General features: G+C 31.5%; 1 protein-coding gene across 4 annotated transcripts in view; it reads right to left on the bottom strand.

The window, feature by feature from the left end:
• Positions 1-20963, bottom strand: part of LOC132944019 (four and a half LIM domains protein 2) — a 104726-nt gene that overhangs the window by 17768 nt on the left and 65995 nt on the right. The gene's annotated exons all lie outside the window — the stretch shown is intronic.

Below are 20963 nucleotides of genomic sequence, written 5' to 3'. Positions count from 1 at the left end.
GCAATCTATAATATATGCGATATGCATTATATTTGATAATTTAGTATTTGTGTTAATATTCATATCAAAAACATCGGTTTCGGATCTAGAATTGTTTATGGTTGGTGATATGTTGATAATAAAGTTCGTAAGGTGCTAATCATGAACAACACAACTTTAGAGGGGGGAGGTGAAAACAAATTTAACCCATTATTTGGTAATAGCTTACAATTAATGCGTTTAGTTCTACGTAATACCTAAAATCCAAGTAATTTATAATAAAAAAAAAAGCTCAATACGTGTAACGGCGGATGCTTCAGTTCCCAAATACCATCCCCCCCCCCCCCCCCAAAGTAATATTATACGACACTCGTCGTAGCACTACAACAACAAGACAACAATCACAAGTCACAACCATAACAATTATAAGAACTATAACGAATAAATAATTTTATGTATATTACATTTATATTATTATGTCCATGCATATTACATAATATTATTACTATTACTGTGTGTCATATTATAACAGCCCGACGAACGTACCAATTTACATTTTTATCAAATACAAGAATCGTGATATTAAAAAACGAATAATTGTACACTACATTAGTTCCTTTTACACTGTTTCTTAACAAATGTCATTCGAATGAATTTATTTTTATATTAATATATTTAATAGCACACAAAAGGAGCAAGTGTACTGAAGAGTAGGTATAAAATATTGCTTTCGTTTTAATTATACGACGAATTCATTTTTCATTTATTCGTTATTTCCGTCACGTCTAGATGAATTTGTTGACGGATGTATAAACAATGCAAATGGAATTAAAAACTAAAGTGCACAATAAAATAGAAATTAATTTATAATATTACTTAAATTCAAGTTGTAATAATTATAAACGAAGTCTATTTAGTTTTCTATGCACGTGATCTGATCACAATTTATAAGTACGAGTATATTATTGTAATGGTTTTCCTCTACAACAGGATACGTTTCAAAATAATGCTATATGAAGAAAATGACAGTGGTATGAAAATTAACTGGAAACGAAATTCGTAAATAAATAAATAAAATATAATTGAATGGAAAATCTGTCAACCGGATGATTTTTTAATGTTTAGGTGTACGATATTATATTAATGTAATACTGTGAAACGTACTGAATGAATCTAATAATCGGAATTATTATTTAAAGAAATATTTCATTATTATGTAAAATATGTCTCAATTTTTTTTTAATTTGTATACCTATTTATAAATTTAAATAAATATTAAATTTATAAATAAATGTGCCTTATGTAACCTTATGCTTACTTTTGTACGTCATAACGGCGTTATGAAATCTATCTAGGTTATTAAAAAAAATAAATTCAATATAAAATTGAATGTTATTAATACCAGCAATACTTAAATATATTATACATTAAGAACAATCGACTAAATTGCGTTAGGATTTCGTTGCGATTCGCGCGAGTAGAAATCAAATAATATTATTTCTGAGTCAACCTGTTGCTTCTTATATACCGTATGAAAGCCATATTTTTTTTATACTATTAGTACCTACACGGGTACAACAGGTGCAATATTGTATATTTTATTATGAGATATTTCATGCGGTGAACTTTAACAACAACTTGTAGGATGGTAATCGGTTTGCGACCGCACAATATAATTACCCGTAAAATGGTTATGCGCTTAACGGTTAATTTTGGATTCAGCGAGCTTTTAACCTAGATTTTCCCCACTAGATACACGTTTACATCTCGACGGAATAAAAAAAAAATACGTGCCAAATGTGTATCATCGTTCATCAGCAGACTATTATATTATATGATAAAGCGTTTATGTTTTTGCCAACATTCCGTCTGTCGGCCACCGTAGGACCTAAAATAAAATATAAAGTTATGAGTATTTAAATGTCCTGCACGGATGCGGCTTTTAGCCGCGACACCCACGGCCTCGAACCTATTCACGGCCGGACATATATAGCTACAATCATAGCAACCATCGATAGTGTCAAGCCAAAATCCACATTTAATATCAGTCCACGCGTGGTAATAATATGTTTTATGATTACGTGTTGTTATGTCCCCTGACCATAATATGTAATTTATGTAACTTATGCGATCAATTTTCTGTCACGAATCGCGATATTCACAAAACTTACATTGGAGGCAAGTACGTTTAAAACAAAATATTTTTGCTCGCTAAGATAAATCGTTTGTAAGTTGGGTAAGTGCGTGTTAAAAATAATATATTATGCATTTACGCATTATTCTTTAAGGTCCGTATTATATTTTTGAATTTTGATATTAAATTGTTGGGATGTATCTCATAATATAATATCAATAAATACGCGGACAACGGATCTCTGCAGTGTTTCGACTGAGTAATTTTATCAATCCCAAAGAATCGGGCTCTGAACTGCAGGCGTATAATATTTAGGCGTACAGTGGCGGCGTGAACAATTTTGACTAACCACTGAGGCTTTACTAAACACTGATATTGAAATTTAGTTACACCCATTCGATGACAACTGGCCACTACCCAGAAAGGCCCAGTACCCATCCACCTACCCACCGATCTTAAATGTCTGGGACGTTTGTACCGAAAATTCTCAGTCATGCCAACACTGATGTGGTGTTTTTCAGCGGTTGAGGGATGATGAGTGGATTGCGACCCCATTATAAGAGAAGGATTTCGGTTTTTTTTAGGTATCTATAGACTATAATTGTATTTAAAATAGTAAAATGATCAAATTAAGAGTGCGCCACACCTGCATTTGTTGTGTCTATCTTATTAGCGCGTAACATGAAAAACGTCGCTCGGAAGTTAATGTGTTCAGCTTTGTCAGTTTTAATATAAGAATAATGATTTAACCTGTTACCAAATTTAAAGGTTAGGTACAATATTTTTTGTGTTTGAAAATCAATTTTTCATTGAATTATGATAGTACTTACGTAAAATATTAAATTAAAAAAATTATCATAATTTGTTTAAAAAAATTAATTAAGCAGGTAATATATTATGTAATAACTAATAAATTAATATAATATAAGTACAAACACAGATAATATTCTTAGCTCGAAGTTTTATAATAGCTTATCAATTCACACAAATGCGAGTGTGGCGTACCTACTTTTAAATAAAATAAAGATATAAACATCAATGTTAAAAAAACAAATTCGACAAGTCCAAGGACTTTTCTACCCTCCATATCGAAAATAGTCGCATACAAATAATTTATTCTCCCTAGGCATAGTCGACGCCTACGATACTGATGATGATCATATCATCGTACTGCAAAAAACATTGATGACATATTATGCTAAACATTGATGGCATATGCCGCAGGGGCCTACGTCACACTGCTGCACTAAACCAATAATAACAGTCATTCCCACGATCGCGAGTTGAATATTCATCGACGAAAAACTATTTTCAGCATATTACGTATATCCGTGGAAATACATTACCATATACAATATATTCTGATGGGCAACACAACTTCCCACTGATGCACTTGCAAAACTCAAACTTGAAACTGCACCACACAAGTCAGTAAACCACGTGGGGGGGGGGGGGGGCTTACGAGGTTATATAATGATAATATGATATGTGGATGAATTGTGATATTAAAATATATTATACACACGAATGACGACGGTAATAATATTATAATATATGCCATTCCGATGATTGTTCACGTACAAGTTTAAGTACCCGCGTATAATATAACAATATAATATAATCATCGCGTGCGCGCACTAAAGTATAATAATAATTGCGGTATTATATTATTGACTTTAAATAATAATATTATCACGTTACGAGATCGTCGATCTAAAACAATGATTGACAATAATAATATGTTACTGCGAGCACACGTATGATGATAATATCCTCTGTAAGTGATATGTAAGTATACGCATAATGCGTTGTCTGCAAATAACAACCGCATAATAATAATATGTACCGAGGTTTATAAAATATTTCGTTGTGAACTTGAACGAAACCTTGAGTAATCATTTGACAGATCGCAAATAGGTACACGATATTAATATTATTATTATATACAGCTGTATACATAATATTATAATAATATGATCGATTGTGATGGTTTAGGGCACCAAAGCGGTTTAGGCGACGACTGTATTTACTTCTGCTTAGATAAGTACTTCTAACGCACTGAATTCGGATCTTATTGGTCGACACGAGTGTGCGTATTGTATAATAAGTTCAGCCTCGGGTATTTAAGGTGCAGGTGACATTGTGTACAATAATAATATAAAGCTGGAAATAAATTATTTTCCGCCGGCAATCGGTGAAAACGGATACGTTAGCGGATAAAAACGGAACACTTTGAAATTATAAAATATTATAGCGGTGACCGAATTGTCCAGTGCGCGCAACGTTCCGCGATCGTCTGTCAACGACGCAACATATAATATGCTGGCCCTATTAGATTTAAATGCATCAATTATTGATTTCGTGAGTGTTTGTTTATATATAATATATTATAGAGGTGCAGTTATTCATCCCAAAGAGTAAGTAAGTCGAGAGGCAAGTCGTTGGGTTTTTTTTAAATTCAAAATTTTGAAAAGTTAAAGGTATTTTAATATTGTTGAAATTTGTTCTATTTCTAAACGATATAATATGAACGTTATATTGGGTATAATGAAAAAAACGCAACGACTTGCTCTCAGAAATATTGTCACGATTCAATTTTATAATAGGTATTTTTACTCTAAAACCAAAATTGAGTGAGTTCTACTCAGACTGCGTAAACACGTTTTGTCTAGGTCGTCGCGTGTGTAAGACGGAGACAACACATATTGCGGATGTGACGTCCTCTGGTTATAGTCCTCTGACTGGTTATAGGTAACAGATATAATATGAAATTTTAACCATCGGATGAATAAAACTACAGTAATTACTTATAAGTATATACATTTGGATTTCGTCTTTGCTGTCCCGTGAAGCACGTAGAAAGGGTGGTGATTTGATGCTTTTTTATATACAACCTGCACTACATCCACCAAATAAAACACGTATTTTCACAAAATGTGAATATATTATAACTATGGATCAATTTCTTGTTATTATTTCTCGTCGTCAATTGAAATTCGCACGTTTGACGCATTATTGAATACGTTTTTTACTGCAGTCTGCAGCAGTGTATCAACTGCGCAGTGCGTTGTACATTATTATATACGATTTAGCCTTTATCCGATTTATATATCATACTATATATAAATATTTAAAGCGCATTATATTATGCGTACGATAACAAAATGCAATTTTATTATAAAGAGTAGCGGAAAAGATATTAAGTATTCATAATACAGTGGATTAACACTTATTTAACAGCCAATAGGTGATTTGACGTGGGCGCGACCGAGTAATACTCGTATTATTATTATTATTATACACACATCATACGGTATTATTATAATTTCGTTTTAGAAACATTACTTTTAGCACGCGCGCACACACACACACACACACACACACATTACATGCAACTAATGTGCATGTCGTCTGTGTCGAACTGACGATTGTGCGTTTTAACGAGCCGTCAAGAAGCACCAATTGCGGCTACGGTATAATTACCAATAATAATTACTAATTGTACAATGAATGCCGTCGGTTGAAAATAATAATGTAAATATAATAAAAATAATAATATCGTTTACTGCAAGAATAAATGAGGATAATAATATAGTAAAATTATTATTATTATGATTATTCGCCAACAGCGGTGCCACTGCTGTTTACAACTACTATAATCTCTATATTATTATACATTTTTATACCATTGCAGTATCTCCGTAGAACCTCGTGTTAACATAACGGCATCACGAAATATTTCGAAAACCGCATTAAAAAAGTACAACATTATATTAGGTTGTGCAGGTTGTTGTTATTTATACATTAGGTACATGTAATGATGATAGGTACTAGGAAAAAGGAGTATAAAATAACGGGATTTCGATGCTCGCAACAATGTTATAAATATATTATTATATTATGTGGCGTTTGTATTGGTAGATGCAGAATGATTGTTTTACCACAGCCAGGGGTGGTAAATGTAGTTCTTTCGGACATACTTTACATTTCATCAGTGATTTGTTCACGAAATTTAAATATTCCTCCTACCCATTTCTTGAGGTGTAATGCTTACAAGGCCGTAACTCGGGGGGGGGGGGGGTCCAAGAGTCCGCAATTTTTAAAAGTACAACAAGAGTTTTTATATTTTGTACGTAAAAATGATAAGTGTCCAGTATCCATATTAAAATAAATATGTCCCCCCTGACATTTTTTTCAGTTATAACCTTGATTGCTTGCGATAAAAGAATCACACTGCATAATACGCATTGAATTATGTGTAGGCAACCAAGTATACAGTGCGAGCTCAATAATAATTATTGTCAATAAGTGATTATTATTATTGTGTATGAGCACAACCCTCTGGGAAACGTGCCAGTCAGCACAATATGGTCGCTGTAAATACAACGCGCGACTCGCCCACGTGAATTTTTTTACATTCACGACGTCAACCGTCCGCGCATTAACGCCGCCGTATGCACACGATACCAGCAGCTGCTAAGACGGTATCGTAAAAAATTACGATAATTATGATACAAATAGGTACCAGGGGTCACCGATATTAATATTTTTGAAGGGCCACATAAAAATAGAAATCTGAAAATTGTTCGCGGCCCATCAAAATAATTGCTAAAAATCGGTAAAAGCCCAAGAACAAAAATGATAAATTTACAACACTAGTACGTATAATATTATCTGTTTTTACTTTTTTTTCCTTGTCTGCGTGCCGGATAAAATTTGTCTACGGGCTACCATTTGGTGACCCCTGCTGATACCATACGGCATACACCGTCAGACGTACGCAATATAAATTATTCCACGTTAATTTTTACACTATGATTATACAACGACGATAGTGCTGATAGTGATTTTATATAATTTATTCGATGTCTCGGTATACCTAGGATCTAGGTAAAATACCATTGTATAATATATAATGTATAGGTTACGGTAAACGACGTTAAACGAAAAATAACGTTATTCACCGATAATTAACGTTATTGTGCTGTTGAAGTGAAACACAACATTTTTTAAAATTGCACTGACAAAAATTAACTCGAACAAAATTAAATGAGCGCTCCAATAATATCTTACTAAACAAGATAGACATATTTCAATCGATAAATAATTCGCATATTTGTGGCGGGCGCACAACTTAAAAAAAGTTGTCCAAGTAACTTTTGGGTGGAGTGCAACAATATAATGTCCCACAAATCAAGCTTAAAATTGTCTACTCAACATACAATTTGTCAAGAAAACGTTGTGCTGATGAGTGTTGAGAATTGTTTTAACCAATATGCAATTTTTTAGAGAGGGCCGAGCCCTCTGATCTGGAGCCGCCTCTGATTGTATTCTACGTATATTATATATTTGAACGAAAAATAAACTAGTAACAACTAACAATATGATCGACATTAAGCTTTAAATGGATGCGCATATAAAATGCGGTGATAATGGCAAAAGTTCATAACGTGTGGTATAATAATATTATGATAAATAGATTATAAAATAATTCTTTTTGGGCGATACAAATATACAATATTCACTGGTAATAAATTGCACACACGCACCGCCTTACCCGCTACGCGATCTATTCACTAGCTGGATACCATTTAGAACGATAAACAAAAATAGAAATATCCAAAACAGTCGCGTAGCGACTAAGGGGGCTATAGTCCCCTCCCCCTCAATAACCGTGTTGACCTTAGAATTTTATCAAGATTAATAAAAAAATAAAAATTGTAAATAAAAGATATATTGTTTTTTATACTTAGCCCCCCCCCCCCCATACAAAATTCCCGGCTACGCCACTGGATACCTATAATCTAAATGATTTATAGTTACAAAATATATGTAAACTTTTATACAATATGCGATTAATTTAAAAATATTTAAACACCAGTTCATGAGATGTTTATACAACGATTTTATTTTTAAAATATGGTGTATACAGAAATGTGTGGTTCGCTGACCGCTGTTAGTATTATAATATTATATACATTAATGCCTACACTAATGCCAGTAAACGTATTAAATATTTAAAAGTCGTATTTAACTGTAATTATAATGCTATATTATAGTTTTTTTATAATAATTTGTTGCAAGGCGTGTTATCGAAATTATAAACATTTATGGTAGTAACATGATTTTTGTAATATTTTGTATTAAAAAAAAAGGAATGGCAACTTTTCTTGAAAAAATTTTTAATGAACATTAATCAAAATTCGTAAATTCGTAGCACTATCGAGATAAAATACAGGAATATAATATAATATTAGATGTTATATAATATATATACCTACATTAAATACAAGGATATTTGAGTATTTGACATGTTTTGGGGATCGTCCAAAAATATCGCTTATACCTATATTTAAAGAATAATAAAAAAAAACAAGAGTTAATGCTTTAGCTATATAGGCATAGATTCCACAAATTGTAATCTCGTTTGGACTGCAACGCACATCAAAATGGTTACACTTATATTATATAACCTACACATATGTTTATTATAACAAAATATCAAAATATAATATGTAACAAACTGAAAGTACTTTTTTATAGTAATAAGACATCGCCTTTGAACATTTTATTGCGCACTTTACGGAGTGTTAAAATACGCGTAATTTATAGGTGTTTTCCACCTCGCGACTGCACTTCAATTTATAAATAGGTACCTAACTATTATTATAAAACCACTGTGGTTCGTCGTCAGACTTAGGATCACAAGTTACGGGAACTTTATCAAATATGTATTCGTCTCCTCGCGGGAATGTATACAACAAATACAATTAGGTTATAACCTACCGATTAAAGTCTGCGGTTTTTATTTAGTTAAAGTTTGATGTTATAACGCAGTTCGGAATATTATAATAATAAATGCGATGCAAATAAATACATTCTTCACACAGCAGATGACGACACAGACGAGGGACGTCATGTTTTTCGTCATGAAATGAAAACTTGACGGGTCGGAAAAACTTATATATTATTCGGTTTAAAAGTTATACGACACGAAAATTTGACGAAATAACATTAACGGAACGACAGTATAGTTTTGTAAACAATAACAGACGGCGGTTTTGATGCCGAAACTAAAATAATACAAATTTATCACAAGAATAATATTGATATTATTTTTTTTCCTACAGATGCCGCCGTAAGAGGTATCTCTTACATAACATTATAAAAAGCAATCCTTGTGTACCTACGAAATTATTTGTTTACACGGCGCTTAAATATATTACATAATTTCATTCGTTTTTTTTTTATGATTGAATCGCTATTTAACTATTATATAATATTATAGGTAGTTTTGTTTTGACAGTCTTTAACAAAAACCTTTACAGCAGTTTACACATATTAAATAATATGTCAACTCATTCTCCATTGAGTGCTTGCAGTGGAACAGACATATACAGAGCGACGTTGTAACAATAATCTGAATAATAACATTTTGTTATATATACAAAAGTTTTTTTGCGCGATACCTATAACACGCCATAATAATATTCTAGGCTCATATACCTACCTATACCGTACATAATATTAAGTTGTGATTGATTCGGCGGAACGAAATTAAATCTTTTATAATATATTATTATAGTTAACGGACATTATGAGCGTTTCGATACATTTTACTTGCTGTCAGAAATTTTGAGCTAGGTAATCGTTTTCTTATATATTATTAAATACTATTATATGCTCCCGACGCCATTTCTATAAAATATTGTTCAGTATTTACCGTGACTAATTACTGCTGTTAAACAATTTTCGTAGTAAATAATATATTATACTATTTCGTGTCTAGTTATAATAGTAAAACTCAAATATTTTTTTTTCGGTTTATTATGGTTTATTTTTGGACCCGTTCTTTGGCACGCAGTTTTATTAATGCGGTCGGACCAAATGATACTGGAAACATAAACTAAAAATAACCGATCCTCCTCCCCCTACTTTGAGTCGGGGAGACAATGTTTGGCAGAATATTTAGCGTGGTGCCGTGTGCACTAGTGGTGACGAAATGGTTGATATTTTTCACTGTTTTCCTTCCATAAATTCAGCGAATAGATCATCGAAAAAACATATTATTTTAATATTCTATTTTTAAAATTTATTATGTGTACTGACGATGGCGACGTGATACGTCCGTACAACGAACAATTTGTAATTTACTCTATTTCAACGCGTGGTCGATTAAACGATGAGAAAGTGAAATATTAATCTAAATAAAATAAAAATATATGCAGTTTAAGGTTGGTTTTTTTTTTTTTTAACTTTATAGTTTTCAGTCAAATCAAAGAAATTTATATAATATTTGTTCACCTTATCTAACAATTTTATTAAAACTTAGTTTTCGCCTATGCCTACGTGTACAAAACTACATAAGATTATCAAAAAAGTGTTTATACATTTCAAATCTTTAGTGGAAAAAATTATTTTCAATTGAATTAATTATAACGTCTTAATTATTTAGAAAATATAACAACAGATTTACGATCCTATTTACAATGTTTATAATGAACAAAAACTTTATGTGTGATGTATATAATATTATAATGTTTGTCTTAGATTATATATTACGCGTTTTATTGTCCAAACGGATGTTATTATTGTACCTATCCTTGAGTACGATCCAAACTCAAAGTCAGTCTCTTAAAATATTACACCATATAATATATATTTTGTAAAAGGCGTGATCGTTTAAATTGCATCAAATAGTCAAATAATCCGAACAACACTGTTACCTATTACGGTGCGACACATCACTAAATAACGTGTAGACACCGTGAAAGAAATGTATTATGTAAATGTATTATGAAGTACATTTAGTACTTCGGATTTTCCGAATAAATATTTATTAGTTATTAAAATGATAAATATTAATATATCATTGAAATATAGGTACACGTCATGTCAAACTATAACTCAGACTTTTTTTGTTTTAGTCAAACATAGGTAAAAAAAGAAAAAAACATCATACCTATAGGTAACAGTGAAAACAAACGTAACTAACGTACTCGTTATTCTATTCTGTATTATTGTTTACGTGCATAGTTGTAGGTACTTATACAATAGATGTGCACGTGACTCGTTATGTATAAATGGCTCCATATTAAGTATGCTATTTTTTTACTCTATAATAAATTTAAAAAACACATATTATACATTATAGGTAAGTACTGTTTAATATTTTCTGCAGCTATGGGGCGTTACAATGAACGATGACAATGATATCACATCATGAACATAATAATATGGTAGGTATACCTCATACCAGCTATAATTATTATAAAACGATATTTGAATAATTTCAGACGACGTATGACCATATTGGTATACTGTAAGCGTTTAGGTATTTGTCAATGTCGACCAATTTAAGTAGTACTATAGTTTACCAACAGCCAGAGAGCGTTAATTGTATGCAAATTCGTATAAAAAAAATTAAAAATCCGTCTATGGTCAACGCGACCGGGGAAGACCACATGATGTAAACGTAATACGTTGTAAATGCACTTTATATAATCATTCATAATCGAACTTATTAGTACAGACTTACAATCTGTAGCGTACCCATAGAGGGTGGAGGATACTCCCATCCCTCCCTCAACATTTTCAGGAAGAAATAATTTTTATGAGTTATTGGGGGATACATCTCCCGAAATTCAGTTCTAAGTACGCCACTACTTGAAATAATACAATATATTGTACTGGTCCGTTTAATATTAGAGTACCTACTTAAGTCTATTTGTCTTAATCTGATATCCTTATATGTTTTTAGAGATATTATTATCACAATATTCGTATATACAAAACAGATTTTTTAAAGATTTTGTTGGTTTTATATAAGATACGTACGCCTCTCCCGAAACACGAATGGCCCATGGCCAATTACCTATGTCTGTTATTTTAATATTATCTATTCTATAACCAATAAGTGACGATCTAGAAATAATATATTTATCATAATTGTTGTACTAGACAGACATAGAAATTCCAGTACCAGATTTCTAGATGACTTTCTTTGTTTACCTACACACATGTATATACAATAGCAATACAATAGTTAAAATTATGAAATTACTTAATTTCATTCCTCAGTTGTTAAACACAAACCTATAAAATATTATGATATATTTTTGATATGTTTCTGGTGTGGGCACAATTTTTTTCCAACGAATTTTTGCAAGACTGATTTTCGTAACGCTTTGTTTAATGCTTTAGAAACGCAAATCAACAATAAAACAATTTTAAATTGAATTCCTGACATAATGTATATAATGCTACAATGCTATTAGATATTTTTTCACTGCACTATATATTAACCAAAAACATATCTATGATTCCTCAATTTTCCTTGCAGAGAAAAAATATCTACTAGCTAGCATGCTACATTTTTTACTATATTATTGTCGTACTATATTGTGTTAAATAATAATATTGCATATTGTATTTGAATATTTAATATTATAGATGGGTACTTATTGCAAGGTGGGTGTTATATTATATACTGTTCAGTGCCGTAAACAATTTACGATTTAAAGTCTAAATCAAAAATAAGTAAAAAGTACCCATATATATAATATATAATAGTCGTACGGATTGTGTAGTGCGCACACTAATGTATGACCCACCGTCCCACATTGGTATGGGTCTCAGCCATTACAGGACACATATAGATTGTTGTATTTTTACCACCGTACGTATAATAGTACTGACAGATTTAATAAAATATTTAAAGCACGTGTGCGCCTTTCGATTTGGATTTTTCGGCGGTCATCCTTCGCGCGCTATAATAAACAATAATCCGCTCGGCCCGCCGCCGCTAATTGGAGCATATCTGCTGCAATCGTCACGAGTCCAAAAAACGATTGCGCAGGCGTGCACTTGGAACACTAATGGCCCTACGATCAAGGGTGCCAAAGGCATTGATCTAGACATATTATAACGGACAGTCTTTAAATATCCGTTTATTTTTCGTTTCCATTCCTGGGCGTATATATATATATATATTTTATTATAATACATAGTACACATTACTATGACGCTGACGGTAACGTAGGTACCTTACACACACTTGACTTTGCGATTCTCCCCAAGTCATATGTATATGAAATCAGAAACAGAGATTGGCAACAGTCTGGAGCACATGGCCAATTCGCATATTATAGCCAATTATTTTAGTACGATAATGTATAACGTTGTTGCAGCGCGAATAAAATATACCTAAGACCGAAAAATTGCAAACAAATAAATTACACGGACCGCACGCGCGTTTTTGTGCATTAATATAATACGCCGTCGGGATAAATTGGACGCGGTGCCCCGGGTAAAAGTGAGTAAGTTTTAAAATTCCTCACTTTTCAGAATAGAAACGTCTCTCTTTTCTGCAATATTATAGGCTGTAATGGATTTTTCATTATTCACAGCTAATTTAAGAAGGGTCACAGCGGATATCGTGTTGTCTACGTCTTACATATACATATTATATAGGTACAGCACGTAGCAAATTTGCGTTCAGCAAAACCAGTAGGTCAATTTAGTTTAATATTAAAGCCAACAACACCAATTGGTTCTGCTTAACGCAAATTCTCAACGTTGTACGTTTGTTAGATGCGGATATAACACATGCGACATTAGCCGCGACCTCTCTTGAGATGAGAAATAATACAAAAATCGTTTAAATTTTTCTAATATACAGAGTGATTCACCAAGCATGCTCACCCTCATTTTTTCCTTTTATAATAAATTTATTCAAATTCAAATTTTTAAAATTTTTAAATATATAGGTACCTATTCAAACGTTATTTTAAATTCTTGAATATTTTTATACTACACTTAAGGAATGTCGTGTGGAGATACAAACTTTGGTTTTTTAAATGACGACCACCCTTTTTTACTGTAAATTATTTAGTTGATAATTTTTTTGAAAATATTGTTATACCTATAATAAATATTCGATTGAGTAGTTTTTTACTTTTATGTTATTAAAATATATTGTGTACTAAGGATAATAGTATTTAAAAATGTGATTTCCGGGAAAAAAAATTATCCATGTTTTCTCTAAATTATATATTTTTTCATTATTGTGGTGAAATTATGAACATAATGGTAAATTGTAACTGATCAATCAAGGAAAATTATTTTAAACGCCACGCCACGACACGATGTAGTGTGAACCCCCCTTAAAGTGTGTAATTTTTTCGGGTTATAGATGTACGATGTACCGCATAATATATGGTATATATGGTATTTACCTATTAAAGTATACCATATGCGGTATATTGTTATTTCACATCACACGATACTATTTAACCGAACGATACAGCAGAGTTGAATATATTAAATTTTTGGCCGTGTATTTACAGATATGGCCGTATACTGATAGCAGAAGAATATATGAGGTATAACCAATATGTTACCAATCCTAACCGATCTAACCCATCTTAGTCACCTATAGGAAACGTTTGGTAGACCATTCATAGCGAACGGACCCGGTCAATAAATGCTCGTACACGTCCAAGTAATTTTACCGTAGTAGATGGGCAATCGTACTATAGTATGTTAAACCGTAGTATAAGCTATAGCTACTATACTTGCTGCCGAACGTGCGTGCACACACATATATAATATAAAATGTATGTACTTAGACACTTGTAAGTACTTTAGATGTATTAGATTGAAAGCGGTACATTCGTCACTTGGTGTTGGTCAGAGTCGCTGATATTTTCACGCGTTTACTCCCATGATTCAAGCGCAGAGCAGTCTCCCAAGAGAAGTTTTCACTTCAAAAATATAAAAAATTTGAAAATAATATGGTCCTACTTTTAAGTAAGTAAAATATTTAAAAATACATAAATCAGATTTTAAATAACTGTATTATTGAAGACAAATAAGCGTGTTGAGCAATGAGCATGCACGGCAAGTCACCCTGTAGATACCATTATAAAATACGCGTGGAACATAAATTTTCTTCTTCTACATAATAAAATAATCAAAAAACTGCAAAAATTAACTTACGCGTACTTGTATACGGTAAATAGTAAAATAGTAAAATAGTAAAATTTATCGCTGACAAAAAATGTTTGTACAGGAAAACGACGATGGCGTGCGTTACTTAACGAATTATTCATGTATGCCTAAACTCATAATTTATAGGATAATCAGATTTGTTATGACAATTCAAGAAAATTTATAATGCTGGTAAATTGTAAATTTTATTGCCCCGTGTATCATGTTCTGTAATTATTATTAAGATTTACTGTTGCAAATCATATAGTATAATATGAAGCCAAGATTTTAATTTTTATCATTAAAATGATTAGATAGATACATTTACATGTAAAACATTGTAAATATTTTATATGTATTTGTAAGAACCGAATAATAATAATGTTGAATATTTAATATGCGAAATTAATCGGATAATTATATTATGTTTTGTTATAAAGCCGAAAGTCAGTATAATATTATATATGACGACAATTTGGTCTATGGACACGATAAAATTTCGTTACAATTATGTTTACGCCGTGTGCAAGTTTTATTTACAGTGTCTCGGCCTGCTGGCCAAGGCTAGAGCCACGCCGGCTACAACGCATAATATAATGTGGTCTTGTCTGATCGTCTGGCACCCCGTGAGTTGGATTAAAATGTGATTTATACACGTCTCGGTCGAGAAGTCAATTATCACCACTAATCGCGCACATTCTGACGTTCAAATGTCACGTCACGCGTACTGTGTTAGGTCTTGGCGATTGGTCGCACATATAGTGTAATATCATGGCGACCGGTCGCGTGCATATTGTATTATGTCATTATGCCCTGTCAGTCGGTCGCACGACGACTGTCGAGTGTGCCTATACACACATTTCGACAATAATAATTAATAAACAAACATATGGTGCGATGACGGTCCATTTTGTTTCATTGGTACATCACGCACTCGTCTACATATTATAATATGATGGACGACGATGGACTGCAATAATGTAATGTGTGCAAGAAAACGTTTCACCATTCAATATATATATAAATGAATGTGTGTGTGTGTCCCTTATGCATTCCTAAACCGTTCATCAGATTGCGATGAAATTTGGTAGATTAGACATCGGGGAAGAAGATATACTAATTAAAAAAGGGTAAATTAGAGGTTAAACCCGGGGAGGTGCTCAAACAGGGATTTTGAGATTTACGATGGAAATGTTTATTTGTAAATGGTTGCTATTGGTTTTAATAATAGTTATTATTGGTGCAATGGCACTTCTAGGTATGTATTTTAGTACAAAATGTCTCAAGTTCGAACCACGGTTTCGGTGAACCAATTGTTTGCATTGTTTTTACATCGTTTTTTTCTTAGTTTTCTTCTTTATCTTTATAGGTACATATGAAAGCTTGGTTATTTTTATTCATTGGATTTTAGTACACTTAGGTCAGGATTTTGTATTAATTGATTGTATTAATCCATCTCGCGTAGGTTGAATTAAGTAAAAACGACAAACTTGGTATAACTTTGATACTTCAGAGTTAAATCATACACTTACGTACAAACCACAAGGGATCCGCGATTGCCTACCTGATAATATATTGCAACGAATCTCACGGACAGCGCAGTTAAAATATAATTTTAATATAATTTACACTTAAAAAGACATTACTTCCACAGAAGCAACAATCAAAAATTTTCCAGGCAACGCTGGGTAATTCAGCTAGTGTAATAATAATAATAATAATAATAAAATAATAGTAATAATAATAAATAATTATTAATTATATATTAATTTTCTCCAAAATATATTGTCATTTTTCGATTTTTTAATAATTCACTTAAATTCTAGAATTACACAAAAGAATAGATCAAATAGCCAATATGCGTAGACACACTATAATTTCAGTTTTAATATCCGATAAATTTTTCCATAATGTTATATAGTTTCGTATTTATTGTCCAAGAAATGAAACGGCAATGACTTAGGATCACTACCTGTAAAATAATTTGAATTATTGATTTATAATATTATGTTTAAATTTATCTTAAAGTTTAAAAATTGCCCATACCTATCGAAAACATTAAGAGGATGTCAACGCACCATTTGTTTTCTCTCTCTCACACACGCCCACTCGTAAGATACCAAATTTACGTTCAGCACAACCAACCCTATAATGCTGTTAATTATAATACTAGAGTAAATTCACCTATTACCAAACTTTAAGTCAACAACATTACATGAGTCACTGCGTTAGATATTTTATGATATTTTAATTTTTATGTAAGTTTTATGAGCGTGTAAAATATCACAATTTAAAGACGCTTATGGATTGTAAGAAAATTAAAATATCATGAAAAATCCTCAACCTAAAGTTTCATAATAGGTGAAAACATTAAAACATTATAATATATAATCAAATACACAACTAGGGTTGCAGCAGGTTCTGCTAAACGTAATTTGCAATGTTGCTTGTGGGTCAGAGAGAGAAAACAATTTATGATGCTCTGTCATCCTTTTAATGTTTTCAGTACTTCTAGGTAAAGCCGGTATAGGCAAATTTGACATTTTAAGAACAATTTAAAAAAATATAGGTAATTATTGTATTGTTTTATAATACAATGCCCAATAATTCGAATTAGTTTACAGTTTCATAATGATTGTTGCATAATAATATTATGAGACTAATACTAAAGAAAATGTATAAGATAAAAACTGCAATCAGATTGGCAATTGTACCGCTTTTTGTGTGCAATTTTAGAGCTAAAGTAAATTATTATAAAATCGAAAAAGGATAATATTTTGGAGTAAATGAATATATAATTATATAAATACATTGTTATATTTAGTATTTAGTATTTATAGTATTTTTGTGATTTTAACAATTATTAATCTAAACTTTTTGTGTTTAAAATTTCAACAATTCATGCGTAGGACTTGAGATCGTATTATCGTACTAAAAAATTATTGGTATAACAAACAATCTATCAATCAATCTAAACATACAAATAGGTAATTACTAATTAGTAATATAATATAATATAATACACAAAAAAATGATCAAACCTAAGCTTATTGTAGGTTTGAATACTCACAAAATAAACAATTCATTATAATGAAGCCTGGGTATGAAAAAAAAAACTAAACAATAAACCAGTTTGCAAAACCCTGAAAATCAATTCATTCATCAGAATATCGTAATTGAATTTACGTACTTCCGAGGACGTAAAAAAAAACAAATTTTAATTAATCAAATAATAAATAATCATTTTTTCAAGTCCAAAATAATTAAAATCATGATGATGATGTTGTGCAATAAAAATGGCACAAAATATTAATTTCCTAAGCGCATGTTCTTAAACAGTGACCCAATGGCTACTACCCACACGACGGGTATGTCAATTTATTGTTATTACCTATATAATTATGTAGGAATTATTATGTCAAATAAAAATACATTATTATTATGACTGTATGATTATAAAATAAAATGTTTTGCATAGAGATGATTAACCGGACGCTTTGACATGATATAAAATTAAATATTACATTATTACCTCATTCAGTATAGGTAGCTATATTATAATGGTATCTTCAAACGGAACACAATATCATAGTTTGAATGACTATGATCATAACCAGAGTTCATAAACCAATATTGTTTATTTCCAAATTCGAAACAATTATTTACACATCCATATGATGTACCTGCGTGCATATTGCTACAGTCATCGTATTAAATTATTGGACGACAATAAAATATATTTTATTTGTACACGTCTAGCCGTCGGTTTATGACGATTTATCCCAAATTATTGGATAAAACTATATCGTAGCACGGAGTGTGTGATTCCGCAATGTGCAAAATCAATTATTTTTCAACGCTTTCGAAAATATTAACAACTATGTCAACAAACCATACAAAACGGTTAATTGATATAAAGCTTATCCACGATCGATGTACGTTCTCTCTCTCTCCCTCTCCCTTTCTTTCCCTCCCTCCCTCTCTCTCTCACTACCTCTCACTCACTCCCTCTCTCTCATCCTCTGACCCTCTCACTTCCTACATGTATTTTTGTCACCGCGACCTTACGTCCGTCGTCGTACAAACGTCTATACGTTCCAGATAATTTGAATCGGCCTTACAAAATGTCGGGAGAAAGTAAAGTAACGCGACGCGAGTGTCGAGAGTCGGTCGTTGCGGGTCGTATAGGTAAATGTCGCTACAATTGACGGCAAGTTGTAGGCCTATAAGTACCTATATTTTGAACTATAAATTATAATAATATAGTACCTATTTACCTTCGTTAAAATATTATTATTGTGTTAGATACATAACTGCAAGTATTATACGGCTATACATTGTATATTGTTATAGATGACATTTTTTTTGGACCATTACCAATAATTTAACGTAGACTTACCTACTGTAAAGTATTTTTAATAACTTAACTATAATAGCCTATAGGTAATATCATTATTATAAATTATAACATACATTTTGGTAGACTTGGCTTGCAAACCATGAGCACGACCTATTGGCGAGTAATGGCGCTCACATAGACTACTTGAAAAATCAACGACAGATGGCGCCAAACGAACATAATATTATTAAATTATTTTTATTTTCTATTTAAAATATAACCGACTTACAAAATATATCATTAGTAAAACCGTCAGTTATAATATGATGCACACAAACGTACTGTTCAGTGGCGTGATTTTTCAGAGGGAAGAAGCTACAATTCCAAATTGACCAATATATTGTTATACTGATTGGGCTGGCCCGCTGACCCGATGGCCCAAGTCCAAAGACGGTCGAAAAGTCACTATTTAAAATTTGAAACTGCCAAATTACATCAGCCACGATTTTTGGAGAATGACTTAAATGTCCAACAATGAGACCATTAATAACTACCTACCCATTCTAAATGTATCATTATTAATTATTCTTTAGACCAGTTGCTTCAACTCAGAAGTCAGAAACGTATAGCCCCGGGGCCCCGACCACCATCTAAGTGAAACACATCCTTAGACCTTAATATTATCTATCTTTTATCAAGATTTGTTTAAATAAAACGTTTTGTTAAAATTATAATTTTACAATCGATATAGATATTCTAGTTGTTCGTGAAATAAATACTTGTTTATTCGGTTAAAAAAATATATATATGCTTAACAATATATAGGGACGTGTATGTATTTAGTAGGTATTATTTGCTGTAGGTAATTTGAGTTTGTAAGCACTCGCTATTAAACTAATACTGGATCAAATAATATGTGATACGCTTGAAATAATATAATATGATATACTTTGTGGCTTAGATATTGATCGAATTTACCTGCCACTTTCGTAACTAATACCTATATAAATAAACGACCGTTTTGAATGCATCCTGTACATTGTAGGTACATTCCATATGAATCTTTTGAATTTACATTAAATGGTTTGCAATATACTTATTTCAACAAGTACATATATTAGTACGATTTCAATAATATTAAACTTATTTTCATTAGATAGTTTTTTGTTTTTTTTGTAAGAAATCACGACGTGTAAACACATTTCAATTTTGTCAAGACGTGTCATATCAAAAACAGTTTCAAATAAGACCCATAAATTAATTGTAATTATTATCGATGTATAAGAACGTAACATACTATAATTACTAACATGAATTATACCTAACACATTATAACTATCTACTACACCCATAGTAATACAAATTAGCGCTAATATAATTGTCCATTTTTCATATGATATTATGGTCATATTATTATAATCATTATATAATTAGAATGTACGACAAAGTCCGAAATCAATTAACGAAAATATATTATCTAAATGGTTATAACTTATAAGTGAGTATGACTTAGTAAGTATA

This window comes from Metopolophium dirhodum, chromosome 4 (assembly GCF_019925205.1).
Source record: "Metopolophium dirhodum isolate CAU chromosome 4, ASM1992520v1, whole genome shotgun sequence".
NCBI lineage: Eukaryota > Metazoa > Arthropoda > Insecta > Hemiptera > Aphididae > Metopolophium > Metopolophium dirhodum.
The sequence above is the reverse complement of the archived record's forward strand: the minus strand, read 5'-3'. Positions and strand labels throughout refer to the sequence as shown.